Source organism: Hermetia illucens, chromosome 6 (assembly GCF_905115235.1).
Source record: "Hermetia illucens chromosome 6, iHerIll2.2.curated.20191125, whole genome shotgun sequence".
In the NCBI taxonomy this organism is placed as follows: domain Eukaryota; kingdom Metazoa; phylum Arthropoda; class Insecta; order Diptera; family Stratiomyidae; genus Hermetia; species Hermetia illucens.
Window position 1 is genome coordinate 57,093,125 of NC_051854.1, and position 12,907 is coordinate 57,106,031.

Genomic DNA, 12,907 nt, shown 5'->3' on the forward strand with positions numbered 1-12,907 from the left:
CTCTCCCGATCTGTCCCCTTGTGATTTTTTTCTATGTGGTTTTTTGAAATGCCGTGTTTATGTGAACCGTCCAAGAACCCTACAAGATTTGAAGACCAACATCGAAGAAGAAATTGCCAACATAACACCGGCTATGCTAACAAGAGTCATGACAAACGCCAGAAATCGGTTTACGCAATGTATGGAGAATGGAGGACGTCACCTAACAGATTTGATCTTCAAAATAATGTAAGTAAAAACTTTAGACATGTACCTACATTATAAAAAATAAATAAATATTTTCCGAAGTTATGCTGCCGCACCCTGTATAACGAATTTTTTTAACAAAGCTCCATTGGGAACCGCGCAACGGCGTATAAGGACAATAATTTTCTTCCGCTATAAAATTCAAGCTGGGAGGCGTGTGTTCTTGGCTACGATGCGGACATATTCAGTGCTGCATCGTATGAATACTTTCGTCTGTGCTATGCAGGACACGTCCTGTCTAGATACGCTAGCTGCTGGATCGCATGATTAGAGGTTAAGTCGTTGTTTTCCTCATAAAAAGCTTCGACGTCCAATATGCTGCCCCTCGAAGGTCGTCACGAAATTTGGTGAAAATACGTGATCTGAGAGCGCTAGGCATCCAACGAGTTTCATCATTTCATATTGGGCTCAAGGGGATCTTCCCATATTTGCGAAAGGAGGAAGCAAAGTTTTTTTTTGCAGAATATAGTCATATTTATCTGATATCGGGTGAAATACGGTGGAGTGAGGACTCAAAGTGTGTGCCCCAAACTTAAAAACAAAAATCGCAGTGATATATAGTGATATATTTTATATATATATCTAGGCCTATTCGGAAAAGTCTCGGAAAAAAGTAGAATTGCGTGTTGGATCATCCGACATCAAAAAATCAAAGTTCTTCCATTATTCATAATCACTTTCCCCAGGTAACAATTTCTCACTTTTTGGGAACAATTTGAAGTGAGAAACGCGAGTTTCGCTGAAAAATCCTTTAATTTATTATTGAAAAATATATAATTATCGGTTTAGCTCACACTGAATTATGAGTGCTGACAGGTGGCAGAGCCTTAATGCTGCTCGACACACCAAACTTTTCCTGCCAGAACCCAACATACGTACCGCAAAGTTTATCCTGTCGAAAAGCAGGAGGACTTGCAGGTGTATTGTGGGCATTCTGACAGGCCATAATTCACTAGCTGGGCATATGTTCAGAATAGGAATTACCGAAGATGATACGTGTCCCTCCTGTAATGAGGAAGCGGAATCCACGGAGCATTTCCTATGTGAATGCCCCGCCTATGGACGTATCAGGCATCAAATCTTTGGTGCCGATGTTCTCCAATTACGACGGGTAGCATCACATCCACTAACGGAAATCCTACGATACGTTAACGAATCCGGAATATTCCGTTAGACGGGGGACGCGAGTACAATGGGCCAACACGGCCTGAGTGCTCAGAAGCTGTAGCTTCTCCTCACCACACACACACACACACGCTAGGTCCATAAAGGATGTTGCTATCATCCATGATATCTAAAGTACCTTTTTGTTCCTCTCTACGATGAATTATGTCTTCTTTAGTCTGTTTTTTTAACTCCCGGCTGCGTTCGGCTTAGCCCATTCATAGACACTTAATCCACAACAGAGTCTCATGCCTTGCATAAAGATTAGTAAAGCAGAGAACTTTAATCGAAGACATAGGCTGCCACATAAGCTGCAATTTCAACAATGGCGGAGGTTCCACGCAAGTGTTTTGATAAGATTTTCCAAATAAGTTCCCAAGTCCCAATGACTCTTCCAATGCTCTGTGGCCCTCACGGCCATTGTTTTCCCATAGATTTAATCGAATTAGTCTATGAGAAGCTCTCATTGCATAAGCATAAGCGTATCTGCATAAGCAAATCCAAGAGCTGCAAATTGAGGAATGCATTCAGAGCTGCACCGGATGTGGTGCCCATGGCACCAATGATACCCAGACACACAGTTCTTTGCAGTGTGGCAAGTTTACAGCGAAAATTCTTTTGTTTCACCTTAATCAACCACACTACGCATAAGCGTAAGCGAACATCGGTCTAATGGTAGCAACATATATCCATATTACTACCTGGGGCCTAAGTCCCCATGTCGAGGCAAAGGTCCGCCTACACAGCCCATAAGCTGTGAGAGCTCGTTTCATCTTTATCTCTACAACCAGCCTCTCCAGACATTTCAGCGAAAATGATGTTAGGCTGATTTGCGTGAAGTTCTTTGGATTTGAATAGCCATTTTTCCCAGGCTTTGATGTGAAGACTACCTCTTCAAGACAAGCAAGACATTCTCGAAAAATAATTCTTAGGAGTTGCTCAAAGTGCTCTATACTCTCCTTTAGCAACGCTGGGTAGATGTCATCCACGCCAGGGGCTTTGAAGTGTTCAAATGATAGTATGGCAGCTCTCGCTTTTTCACTGGTAACAAAAGCTCTCGCAGTGTCCCAATTCCCCTTGCAACACATTCGTATTGAAAGGTTTGCAGAAAACGCCAATTCTCTTCCCCTCACTTCTGAGACCTGTTCTCCCGGGTGGTGTACTTCCAAGAAAGTCTGTATAGACTCAACTCTGGAGTTCGTGAAAGTACCATCCGGTTTTCTAAGAGAGTCTAACTTGGCCGACTCACCCTTATTAAGGACTCTGCACAGCCTGAAAGTCTCTCTTTCACCTTTCAGTTCTTCACAGTATGCTCGAAAAGAGTCTCGCTTCGAACGTTTTACGAGCCTCTTATATTCACGTTGTGAGTTCCGGAAGTTTAGTCAGTCTTCATTTTTATTGCTTTTGCAAGCACGATTTAGAATTCGTCTGGTTGGTTTCCTGAGTATTTACAGTTCTCGGTTCTACCATGGAACTGTTTTACCACTTTGGCCTCGGGAAATAGGGCAAGTATCTTCAAAGCACTCTAAAAGTGTGCGATTCAGAGTTTTCAATTGATCTTCTATTGCCAGAAGAGTCCTTAGTCGCCTAGGTTGTTCAACTTTGCCGCCAAGAAGTTCATTGAACGTTGTCCAATCCGTTTTCCTAGGATTCCGTCTTTGTATTACAGGTTGTTCGCAATAGTTAGACTAAATTCTAAGTAACGGTGATTTGAGAGTGAGACTTCATCTAGCACTTGCCAGTTTCTAATCAACTCTAACAACTTTGAAGTGCAGATTGTTAGATCAATTACTTCACTTCTTCTTGGCCCCACGAACGTAGGGGCGCACCCTACGTTTGCGGTTGTCAGACCAGCTGAAGTGATCAAATCAAACAGCTTCTCTCCTTTACGATTGAATTTGCTACTGCTCCAACAAATATGCTGAGCGTTTGCATCACAACCTATTGAAAGTTCAAGGCCACTTAATTCTACATACACTACCAGATCCCTTAGTTCTTGCGTCGGCGAAGGGGACAAAGAATCATAGGGTAAGTAAGCAGAGGCAACTATGACGTTTCTCCTCTTACCATTAACCTGGTATTGTAAGTTGACCGCAACAAGTCAACAGGATTGTCTCAGCATGGTTGCCTCTAACAATTTTGACATCAGAACGTAAGCTGTCGGTCTCGAGGATCTTTCATCGAAGAAGATCCTAATCCCCGTGACTGATCCAATACCACAGATTCTGTTAAAGCGAAATCATGGCTCTTGAACCAGAAAGGACAGTCCTGCAACTTTGCCAGCTTTGCCGAAAGTTCCGGTTGGTGGTGTAGCAACTTCTATTCCCAAAATGTTCGCCTTCTTTCGTAGTGCCTTCCGTTGTCGTCGGCTAGAAGGCCTTCCAGGTTCACGGAGTCCGAGGTGCATGGATCTGTTTTCATACACTGGCGTTGGACCAGTTCCGTCCACATTACCACTTCCCTTTCTTCCGTTTTTCCGGATACAGGCGGAGGAAAAGATTCTGACAGGCAAGCCTGTAGTCCCTTCTCCTTTGCGACTAAAGTTTCCTTCTCCTTAGCCTTCCTCTTCCGTATTTTAGAAGAGTTAGGCAACAGTGTCACCGACAGGGTGGCCGTAGTCAGATTTAATGACGCAGCATGACGGGTTTATAACAAATTTTTGTTCCTAGTAAAGTGCACCAACTCCTGGCCATTGTCATTAGTTATTTTGTTCAGATTGTGCCCTCCTGTCGTATTTCTGTGGGTCTCTTTACATTAAGCAATTGGGTTAAAATGAACCAATTTTATGCTGTGCAATGCGTCGGGTGCCTTTTTTGGATGCTATAAAATTCGTAATTGGGTTTTTGAACCTTGTTCCCAGTTGATCATGACAATTAATCAGCCTTATTTCGAATCTTATCTCGGAACTCTTGTGATTTTAAAGCGACGAGCAGTTAACCCCACGTTAACCATCCATACAAGAAGCCTGAAATAAACTCTATTTTGCTTTCATCTATTTTATTGGGGATGGATATGGAATTCAGAGATATTGTTACCCAATCTCTGTTCAGACTAAATAGCATCAACGCGTGAAAGCTAGAGGAGGATTAAGAAAGAAACGCGATGCATATTTCTATACACCCGCATTCAAGTCGTACATCATCTTTAGGTGGTATGGTACCAGTAAGGTCTCTTGGCGGATTGAAAAGTTTAAAAACATCTTTAAGTTTACCCGTCAATTTTTGATGGTGCAACGCGTTGTAACTTTGAAGATTAGACAACACCACGGGGTCTGTTTGACAGTTTTCAATATTTGCTGCTCTCAAACAGCGCTGTGTATTGCTGTGGTGTTTTCCAATATCTTGAGTGCTTACTTGGCACATCATATTAACTGATGATGTTTGTGTGCAATGAAGCTATCGAACTTGACGTTATTGAAAAACCGGCCACTAGCGGTTTCATCTGGGGCAGGGGTAGCGATTAATCCTCTCCTGGGAGCAGCGTGATCAGATGGGGTTCCTAGGTGGTAGGTAGGGAAAAAAGACCATTCGGGCATCAAGTGGATGACGGACTCGGGATTTTTTCAATCCAGCCAATCTTTTTCTTAATCCAATCCAATTTAAAGTTGAAATTATTGGACGTAATGCTGTAAACATCAGATCTATGATCTACTTTTCTATCTTACGCACCACTAGTATACTCCATCACGACATTTGACCTTAATTGCAAAGAAACCGAATTTGGTTGAAGCTATGGTCAACTTTGACAAGTTGAAATACTGTAAGATTTAATGTTGGGTTTTATTCAGGTTAAGACTTCGTAAGGCTACCAAGCATTAATAAAAATGAAACAAGTAAAACGTGTGAATCTGCAGTAACTCTCAATTGAAATAGTTGAGTTCCGTAGAAATTCATAATAAAAAATTCCCCTTTCCTTCAGAAATATTGGGAAATCCATTTTTCTATGCTTCAACTATCAGAAAATATTATTTTCATGCGTATTTTACGCTCTACCTTCATTCTCAATCCAAATAGAGTCGAGAAGGACAGTATGGGCCTGGCCCAATTTGCAATAAGAAAAATTTGTCGTGAATGAAGTCACGCTGTTAGTCAGAAGTCCATCGTCATTTTCATTGCTGACATACCTGAATAATATTATGATCGCTAGGGGAAATACGATTTTTTTTAACATGGTCAATTTCATTAGCCGCGAAAAAGAGTTTCTAACTCTGCATTACATGTACGGCCGAAGATTGATGAGGTGAATGTAGCAAAAACATGTGGAAAAATATGTATGTAATATCGGAATCATAATTGTTTAGCAATTTAGCTTTTTATTTTAACCGAAAATAATCTTATTTGACGATTGAATCCGTGGCCTTGTACTGCAATTTTATGGTAGCTTGAAATTTGTGTAGTTTAAGGGTGAGGTCAAGATTCCATTAAAAAAACGTTCACTTCAATGTATAAATCACTTGACTTTAGGCTTGATTTTTTTACACTCTGACTAAGCAGCTTTAAAGGATCTTTGGAAGGTTACGAACCTTCTGACACGGAAAATTTTTCCTAGTAACGGAAAACTTATCCTAGTATAAAAAAACACCCTAAGCTGTTGGTATAGGCAGTTGTTGGTAGTTGAATTTGAGTATCTACGGGAGTTAAGGAATCTGTCAGTATCAATGCTTGGGATTTTTTCCAGCAAAGCAAACTTTTTTCCCTTTAATTTCAAGTAAAGGGTAGAAGAATTCAGATTCCACATTTGAGGAAAAGATTTCAAGAATTTGTCTCCCATCCCAAAGTTAAGACCCAACATAGTTAAGACCCCCATTGTGAAACTATCAAACTATAATAACAAAAGCTAAATAACTTATAAAAGTCAGATTGTGGCGAAACACTTAATATAGATGAATTGAATACTTTTAAAATTTTCGAAACATTGCATTCGATTTTTCCACGTTTCAGGGGGTTCCATTTGAAGAATTCCATTCATTGTTGCTGCTATTATTGGTCTTCATTCCATCGTCTCTATTTGTATCTATCTTCAGCATGAATGCGATGATGATTATTTGCTGGCCAACTTGGAGTTGCACAATTGAACAATTTATGTCGGCAAGCTTCTATGCAAAGCTCAAAATTGAGCCACTGAGCGTCTGGGTGCCGATTGTTGAGATTGTGGAGAAGACACGGCAAAAAAGCATTTGTTGCAATTCATGAAACTTTGGCTCTGGTGTAACGTAACACCAGCCGTAACCTGCATTAGTGTAACATGCTATTGTTATCTAATGATGATTTCATAAATTTATCGGTTTCGGTTAATGAAGGTTATGGATGTGGGCCTTTGTTGCGTATCAAGTGCTACTGCATTGGCTGCGGCGAATAGGGACCTGTCCTAAGACCGAGTTGTTAAGTCGATGAAATATTTAATTTTTATTAATTGATGATGGTTTTGTAATTAGTTTCAAATGGAAGTTAATAGCTTGGGACTGTTGTTTATTTGAATGCAGCGGCAATGAATTGCGTTTTTGTCGGTTGTTTCATTAATATATTATACTCCAAACAGTATGTGCAAGACAAGTACCATTAATCGACATCAAGGTTATATGCATTTCGTATTATTTCCTTTTGTACTTTCTTTTAGCAACGAATGCTTCGTATACTCGTCTTTGATTAAGGCTAGAAATATAGATTTATCCAATTAGTAAGGGCAGTCAGTAATGAAAGTTTTTTGAAGTGTAGGATCAGTAAGAAAGGACAGGTCACGCGGTTAAACAAAAGGAATAGCAGCAAACTGACTGAGGAAGTCGTAAAAGCATTTTGTGTGTGGTATCCCGAGTTTCCAGGTAACTATTTACTATTCGGAACTCCTCAAATTCGAAGCTCATTTCGGTTTATTCACTTTTCTTGCTTTAGTATTTCAAAGACTGAATGGCTGCTTAGGGCTGTTCCCCCACCACAAGAGTGCAGACGTCAAGTTTAACTAGTTCGTCCTAATACACACAATTGCTCGCGGCTACTAGTGATTCAGCGAAAACTTTTCTATTCCCATTTAGGTGTTTTTCAAAGTTTAGCTTTAAACAAAAGATAATTTAAATCGGTAGAGCATCTATCTGTCTGTAATACACACTTACTCGAGAACATTTGAAATAACAAAGGCTTGCCTTTTCTTTTTGCTAGTAATATTTATTAATCTTGCAAATATCGATATTTCAGTAACGATTTGTTCCCTCGCTCAGTGCTACAAGTCCGAGCCCTTCAAAAGTTACTCTGTCTTTCGTTGTGGCAGAGACTGCGCTGCGCTTGGCAAGGCAACCGGCGGAAGTGCCCTAATAGCTGTTAAGTCCTCTTTCCGTGCCGAAATCATCCTTTCCTCCTCCTCCTCCACCTACGATTCTGTCATCATACGAGTCATTCCGCCAAACGTATGCCCATTTATCATATCATGCGTATATTGTCCCTGCCTCAGCCCGCCTTCTCTCCTAATCGTTTTGTTCCTCTCACTTCCTTTCATCCTCTGCGGCGACGTTTATCTTCCCATGCTCTCCTGGCCCACTACTCTTGGCCTTCCCTCCCTCCCTAATAACTCCACCCACTCTTCCCTACCTCTATCCACTTTTATGTACACCTGTGCCGCCCTCCAGTTTAACCTTTCTAGAAACCACTTAGATCGCATTCTTCACCTTGTCCTCTCTAACCTTCCTATGCCTTGCCTTTCCCAATCCCCTCATGCTCATCTTGCTCTCGAATTCCATGCTCAGATATCCCAACTCCACTCTCCACTCTGACTTCTAGAACCTATGTTGAATTAGTTTTTTCCAAATCTCTGCGTTTCTCGGTTAAATCCCTAATACGTAAGTCCAGAAACGAATGTTTGGCCGGTGTTGAAGTCTCACTAAAGCGCGGAAACCTCAAAGCTTTCTGGTCCCACATTCGCAACTCTCGCTGTTCTGCTCAGCTATCTCCTCCGTCTATTAAATTCTCTGGCTCTTCTCCTATCCAACTATCTTGTGATTTACTCTGCCGCTACTTTTCCTCAGTCTATGTTCCCCCTCCTTCCTCCGAATCCCTCCCGCTAGTGGATGTAGCCTGCCCCGCATCGCTTATCATTCCCCTACTTACCCCTCTCCTTGTCGAGTACCTCATTGGTAAACCTGATGGCAATGTCGGTCCTGGCTACAATGGTCTTCCGAACCTCTTTTTGCTCAAAACTGGTAAGTCCATCTCCCTTCCCCTATCTCTTATTTTCAACAAAAGCCTAGAAGGCTTGTGGATAGAGGCTCTCATCATCCTCATTCGCAAAAATGGCGATCGTACGCTTGCCGAGAATTACCGTCCCATTTCTCTCCTCTCCTCCTGTTCCAAAATCTTGGAAAGATGTGTCAGCGACTGTATGTCCGCCCACTTTGGCCACCACATAATGAAAAAACAACACGGCTTTGTTAAACGTAGGTCCACTGCCTTTGTCGCCAAATGTCTAAATTCACGGCAAGAAGTACATACCATTTACACTGATTTCGCTAAAGCCTTCGACATTGTTAATCACAAGATACTTCTATCCAAACTCTCGTCTCTAAGCGTTCTCATACCACTTGTTTTATGGCTTGCCTGTTACCTTTCTAACCGATCCTGCCGCGTCTCTTTTGACAGTTGCACTTCCTGCTCCTCCGCCCCCTTCTCTGGCGTCGCACAGGGATCTATTCTCGGCCCTTTGTTATTTTTATTTTTCATCAACGACCTTTCCCCCTCGTTACTTGTCCCTGTTTGCTCTATGCCGACGACCTTCAGCTGTTTTCCGCGATATCGTCGCCTATGGATTGTGTTTCCCTTCAATCTAATCTAGACACTCTGGTTCGCTGGTGCTCGACAAATGGTTTATCGTTAAACGTGAGAAAGTGTCACTCTATGTGCTACTCCTGCTATTCGGCCGCTAAAGGCCCTTAAACTAGATTTTGTTGGCAATTCTACACCTGACTTCCACTCACTGGCTTTGAAAAGCATTTTTTGGCAGCTGCCAAAAATTCTTTTTCAATGTCATGGCCGACTTTTCCAGAGCGTTCACAATCGAGTGCATTTGTCACACAACTTGCTCGATCCGCTGCTACTATAGCAATTAAAATGACGGTAAAAGTCAGAATAATGGTGGTCATGAGCTGTTGGTAAATACAGAAATGAGTGCACAGCTGCTTTCACTGAATAAAATTATTTTCATATTATCAAAGTTTGTTAGGTACCTAAATTTTGACCTCGGTAGGAAAATGAGGTGTTGCAAGAGGGGATTTCTGATAATTGTTATTTTCAGAAACTAAAAGTCAATAACCGTCATTTTCTCCCGACTGTGACGGTTGAGCCTTCCAATTCTTGATAGGAAAACTATATTATCACTTTCACCATGAGGTACAAAGAAAATAGTTTGACTATTCATTCAATTTGGAGAACGAAAATTTAAATAGATTTATAAAAGTCAGCTCCAGAGAAATTCATTTATCATAATGATAGCCTTTGAAGGTGAAGTGAGGTTAGGTCAGGAGCCTCTGAAGAAGATGACTTTCCATAAAAGTAGATGTCTTTAAAAAAGTTTATATGTATTTCATGTGTTCATTTCGGGTGTCGGGAAGTCGGACGATTCAGGTATAGAAGGTTTTGTGTTTCCCTATGCATGACAGTTCCGCGTGTTCCTTGTTAAAAAATTCAATTGCGTTTTATTTTCGAAAGAGTTATTTACACAAATAATTTTATCTTCATGAACGAATATTAGACGAAGACGGCTTTACGGTTTCTTACCAGGGCAGAGGCAAATTGTCAGACGCTGTCTCACCTCTGCCCTGGGAGTAACCTGACCGAAGCGGCTCGAAGATTTTAAATGCTCCTTTATATAATTCGCAGAACACGACATTACTGCGAATTATATTAAACGTAAATCCGCCCCCCGTTTAGGGCTTAGCAGCCACCCAATCATGTTGTGTTCTGCGAATTATATAAAAGAGCATTTAACATCTTCGAGCCGCTTCGGTCACACTGTTTCTAGGGTAGTGATGAGGCAACGTCTGACGATTTGCTCTACCCTGGTAAGAAACCGTAAAGTCATCTTTGCCTAATATTTTTTAAGTTTGGGTGCAAAGCCCTGAACTAGGTGTCCGTGGAGGAAAAAAGAGGCAGTAAGTTGCTTCCCATTTGGTACGGGCCAAGTGGATGCAGACCCCTCAATTTTTAAAGAAAATATGCTCATGAATGGAATTATGACGTCAGCATGTCATTTGCATGGCTTAAGATGCAGTTAATTAATTATGACGTCAGCATGTTATTTGCATGGGTTGGGCAGTAAATTCCTGTGAAACAGTGCAACCGCTTTGGAGAAAAATGCGTGTGATAGACTAGCAAAAGGAGAAACTAATTGCTAATACGTTGAGCAGCATCCATTCCGGTGCCGCCGTTAAGAGAAACAACGCTTCCTAGATATATAAATTGATCTATTAATAGAAACAGCTTTAACAAGATATGCGAATTGATCGACTCTTTCGGTACTTTCTCCGTTAAACCAGATATGGAGAGTGCGATGACCCGTTAGATTGACAACCCTGGCTCTATTGGTATTTATCTTCAGTCCGACCTTACTTGGCTCCCTTTCGGAATCCAGAGCCATTTGGTCAAGATCCATGAATCGGTCAGAGATGAAGCAGTTGTTATGAGTTGAAAAACATCCAAGTTGGTGGAAAACGTGCTGGCTTGGCATGTTAAACAATGTTTTAAAAGCCTTTCAATGTCAGTGCAATCAAGATTACAATCCAGAAAAATGGATAGCTAAATTCTGCACATTAGAACAAAGACTCAGCCCACTTGTTACTGCTTAGTCGGCTACCTTAGATGATCAGCAAACTACCCGCTTTCCTCATCTATGCGCTGCGATCACTTCTGTTTTTGGAATTTGCATTTATATTTTCGCTCAAAACGTCTCACCATAGGGTGAAAGCTTTGACTGTACAAATTCTTATGTATTCCTCGGAGACCTGAGTACTTAGCAAAAAAAAAAAATTGCGAACTATTAGCCGCGTTCGAGAGAAAAATCCTTTGAAGAATTTTTGGCCCCCTACTTGAGGATGGAAGATTCCGTAGCCTGCATAACGACGAAATCTATGAACGATACCACGACTGTCTGGTTGTGTATAAAATCTGGTTCAACAGGTTGCGATGGGCGGGTCACCCCTAATGCGCATGGATGAGGATGATCCAGCCCGGAAAGTCTGTAAGGATCTATGGTAGACAAAGATAAGGCAGGTTCTGCCTGCAATAGAGCGATGACGTAGGTCTCCTGACGCCAAATAGCTTTTATGGACATCGAATTGGTGGACCTCGGCGCAAAACCGGGATGTCTGGAATTCCTTATTAAGATACGCCTAAACCGGATACCGGTTGTTGCGCCGTTGATGATGATGATTTAATTTATAAATCCAATGAAGTTGGATGACAAATTGAATCTTGATTTTCGCAGTCAACTATGGAAGCATTTACAAACTTCGAAGAAGTGGAAAAAACTTCTGCATTCATGAAGAGTGAACATTGACATATGGTTGGATGTCACTTCACTGCCGAATTCACAAAAGTGGGTACATTTCTTTGTCACTTCAGGCTTTATTGGTTTTGGGGGATTTCAAACCTGGGCACGAAATTGTGAGGGTGTTGTCACCTTGGGGTAGGGGAATCAAATGCAAATATTTCCATTTATACCGCCTGTAGGTAGTGACTGTGAACCTTTTGTAGTAGTCACTGTGAAATTTTGTGATTTTTTGGAAGGCAGAGCATCTGAAGTTGATTGCGATGTGAATTAAAGCTCTAATTTTTGTCGTATCTTTTTGTTCAATCTGTGCATCTCCTTTCGTGCTCGACAATAGGCAGCAGTCCTTGCATTTTTACTTCTATTTTTCAGTTGACTATTGCATAATTAGCATATCAAAGATTGGCATTGGTTTCCTTGCTTTATATACGAAGAAAGGATATCCTGGATCATAGGCGGCAAGGGAGTGGATAGGGATTCCAACTGAACGTAATTATGATGGATGTTTAATTAGAGATATTGGTCCGTTCTTTTATAGTTAATTTTACATTTGCTTCCCCTCAGGAAGATGTTACAAGGTAAGGTACAAAATGTGAAATTCTAGACCTCATCCTGGCTTTTTATGGTCAGGTTATGCAAGTTGAACTGTGCCTGTCTGATCCGTGTTGCATGAAGCTATCTAGTTTTACTTGGTCAAACTCGGTTTACAGTTCATTTACGCAACTGGCGTATATCACCAATTTCTCACTCCGATAATAACTTCATATTTTAACGCCATATGTTGTTTTTTCATGTACTTTGCAATTTCACGCGAAATGAAATTTTGCATTGATAATGATCTGCTGCTCATTATTATTTCTCCCCAAATGTGTACAACTATAAATATCTACTTGGCGAAGATAAAATATTTTCAAGTCTTGTAGCAAATTAAGGAGACAACTTTAGGCTGGCCTGTCACACTTGTTTAAATAAA

The 12,907-nt window shown here is 41.1% G+C and overlaps 1 protein-coding gene across 14 annotated transcripts in view; it reads left to right on the forward strand.

Annotated features, from left to right (window-relative positions):
- The window catches only part of LOC119658683 (TLD domain-containing protein 2), a 357,611-nt gene that overhangs the window by 157,566 nt on the left and 187,138 nt on the right, over positions 1-12,907 (forward strand). The gene's annotated exons all lie outside the window — the stretch shown is intronic.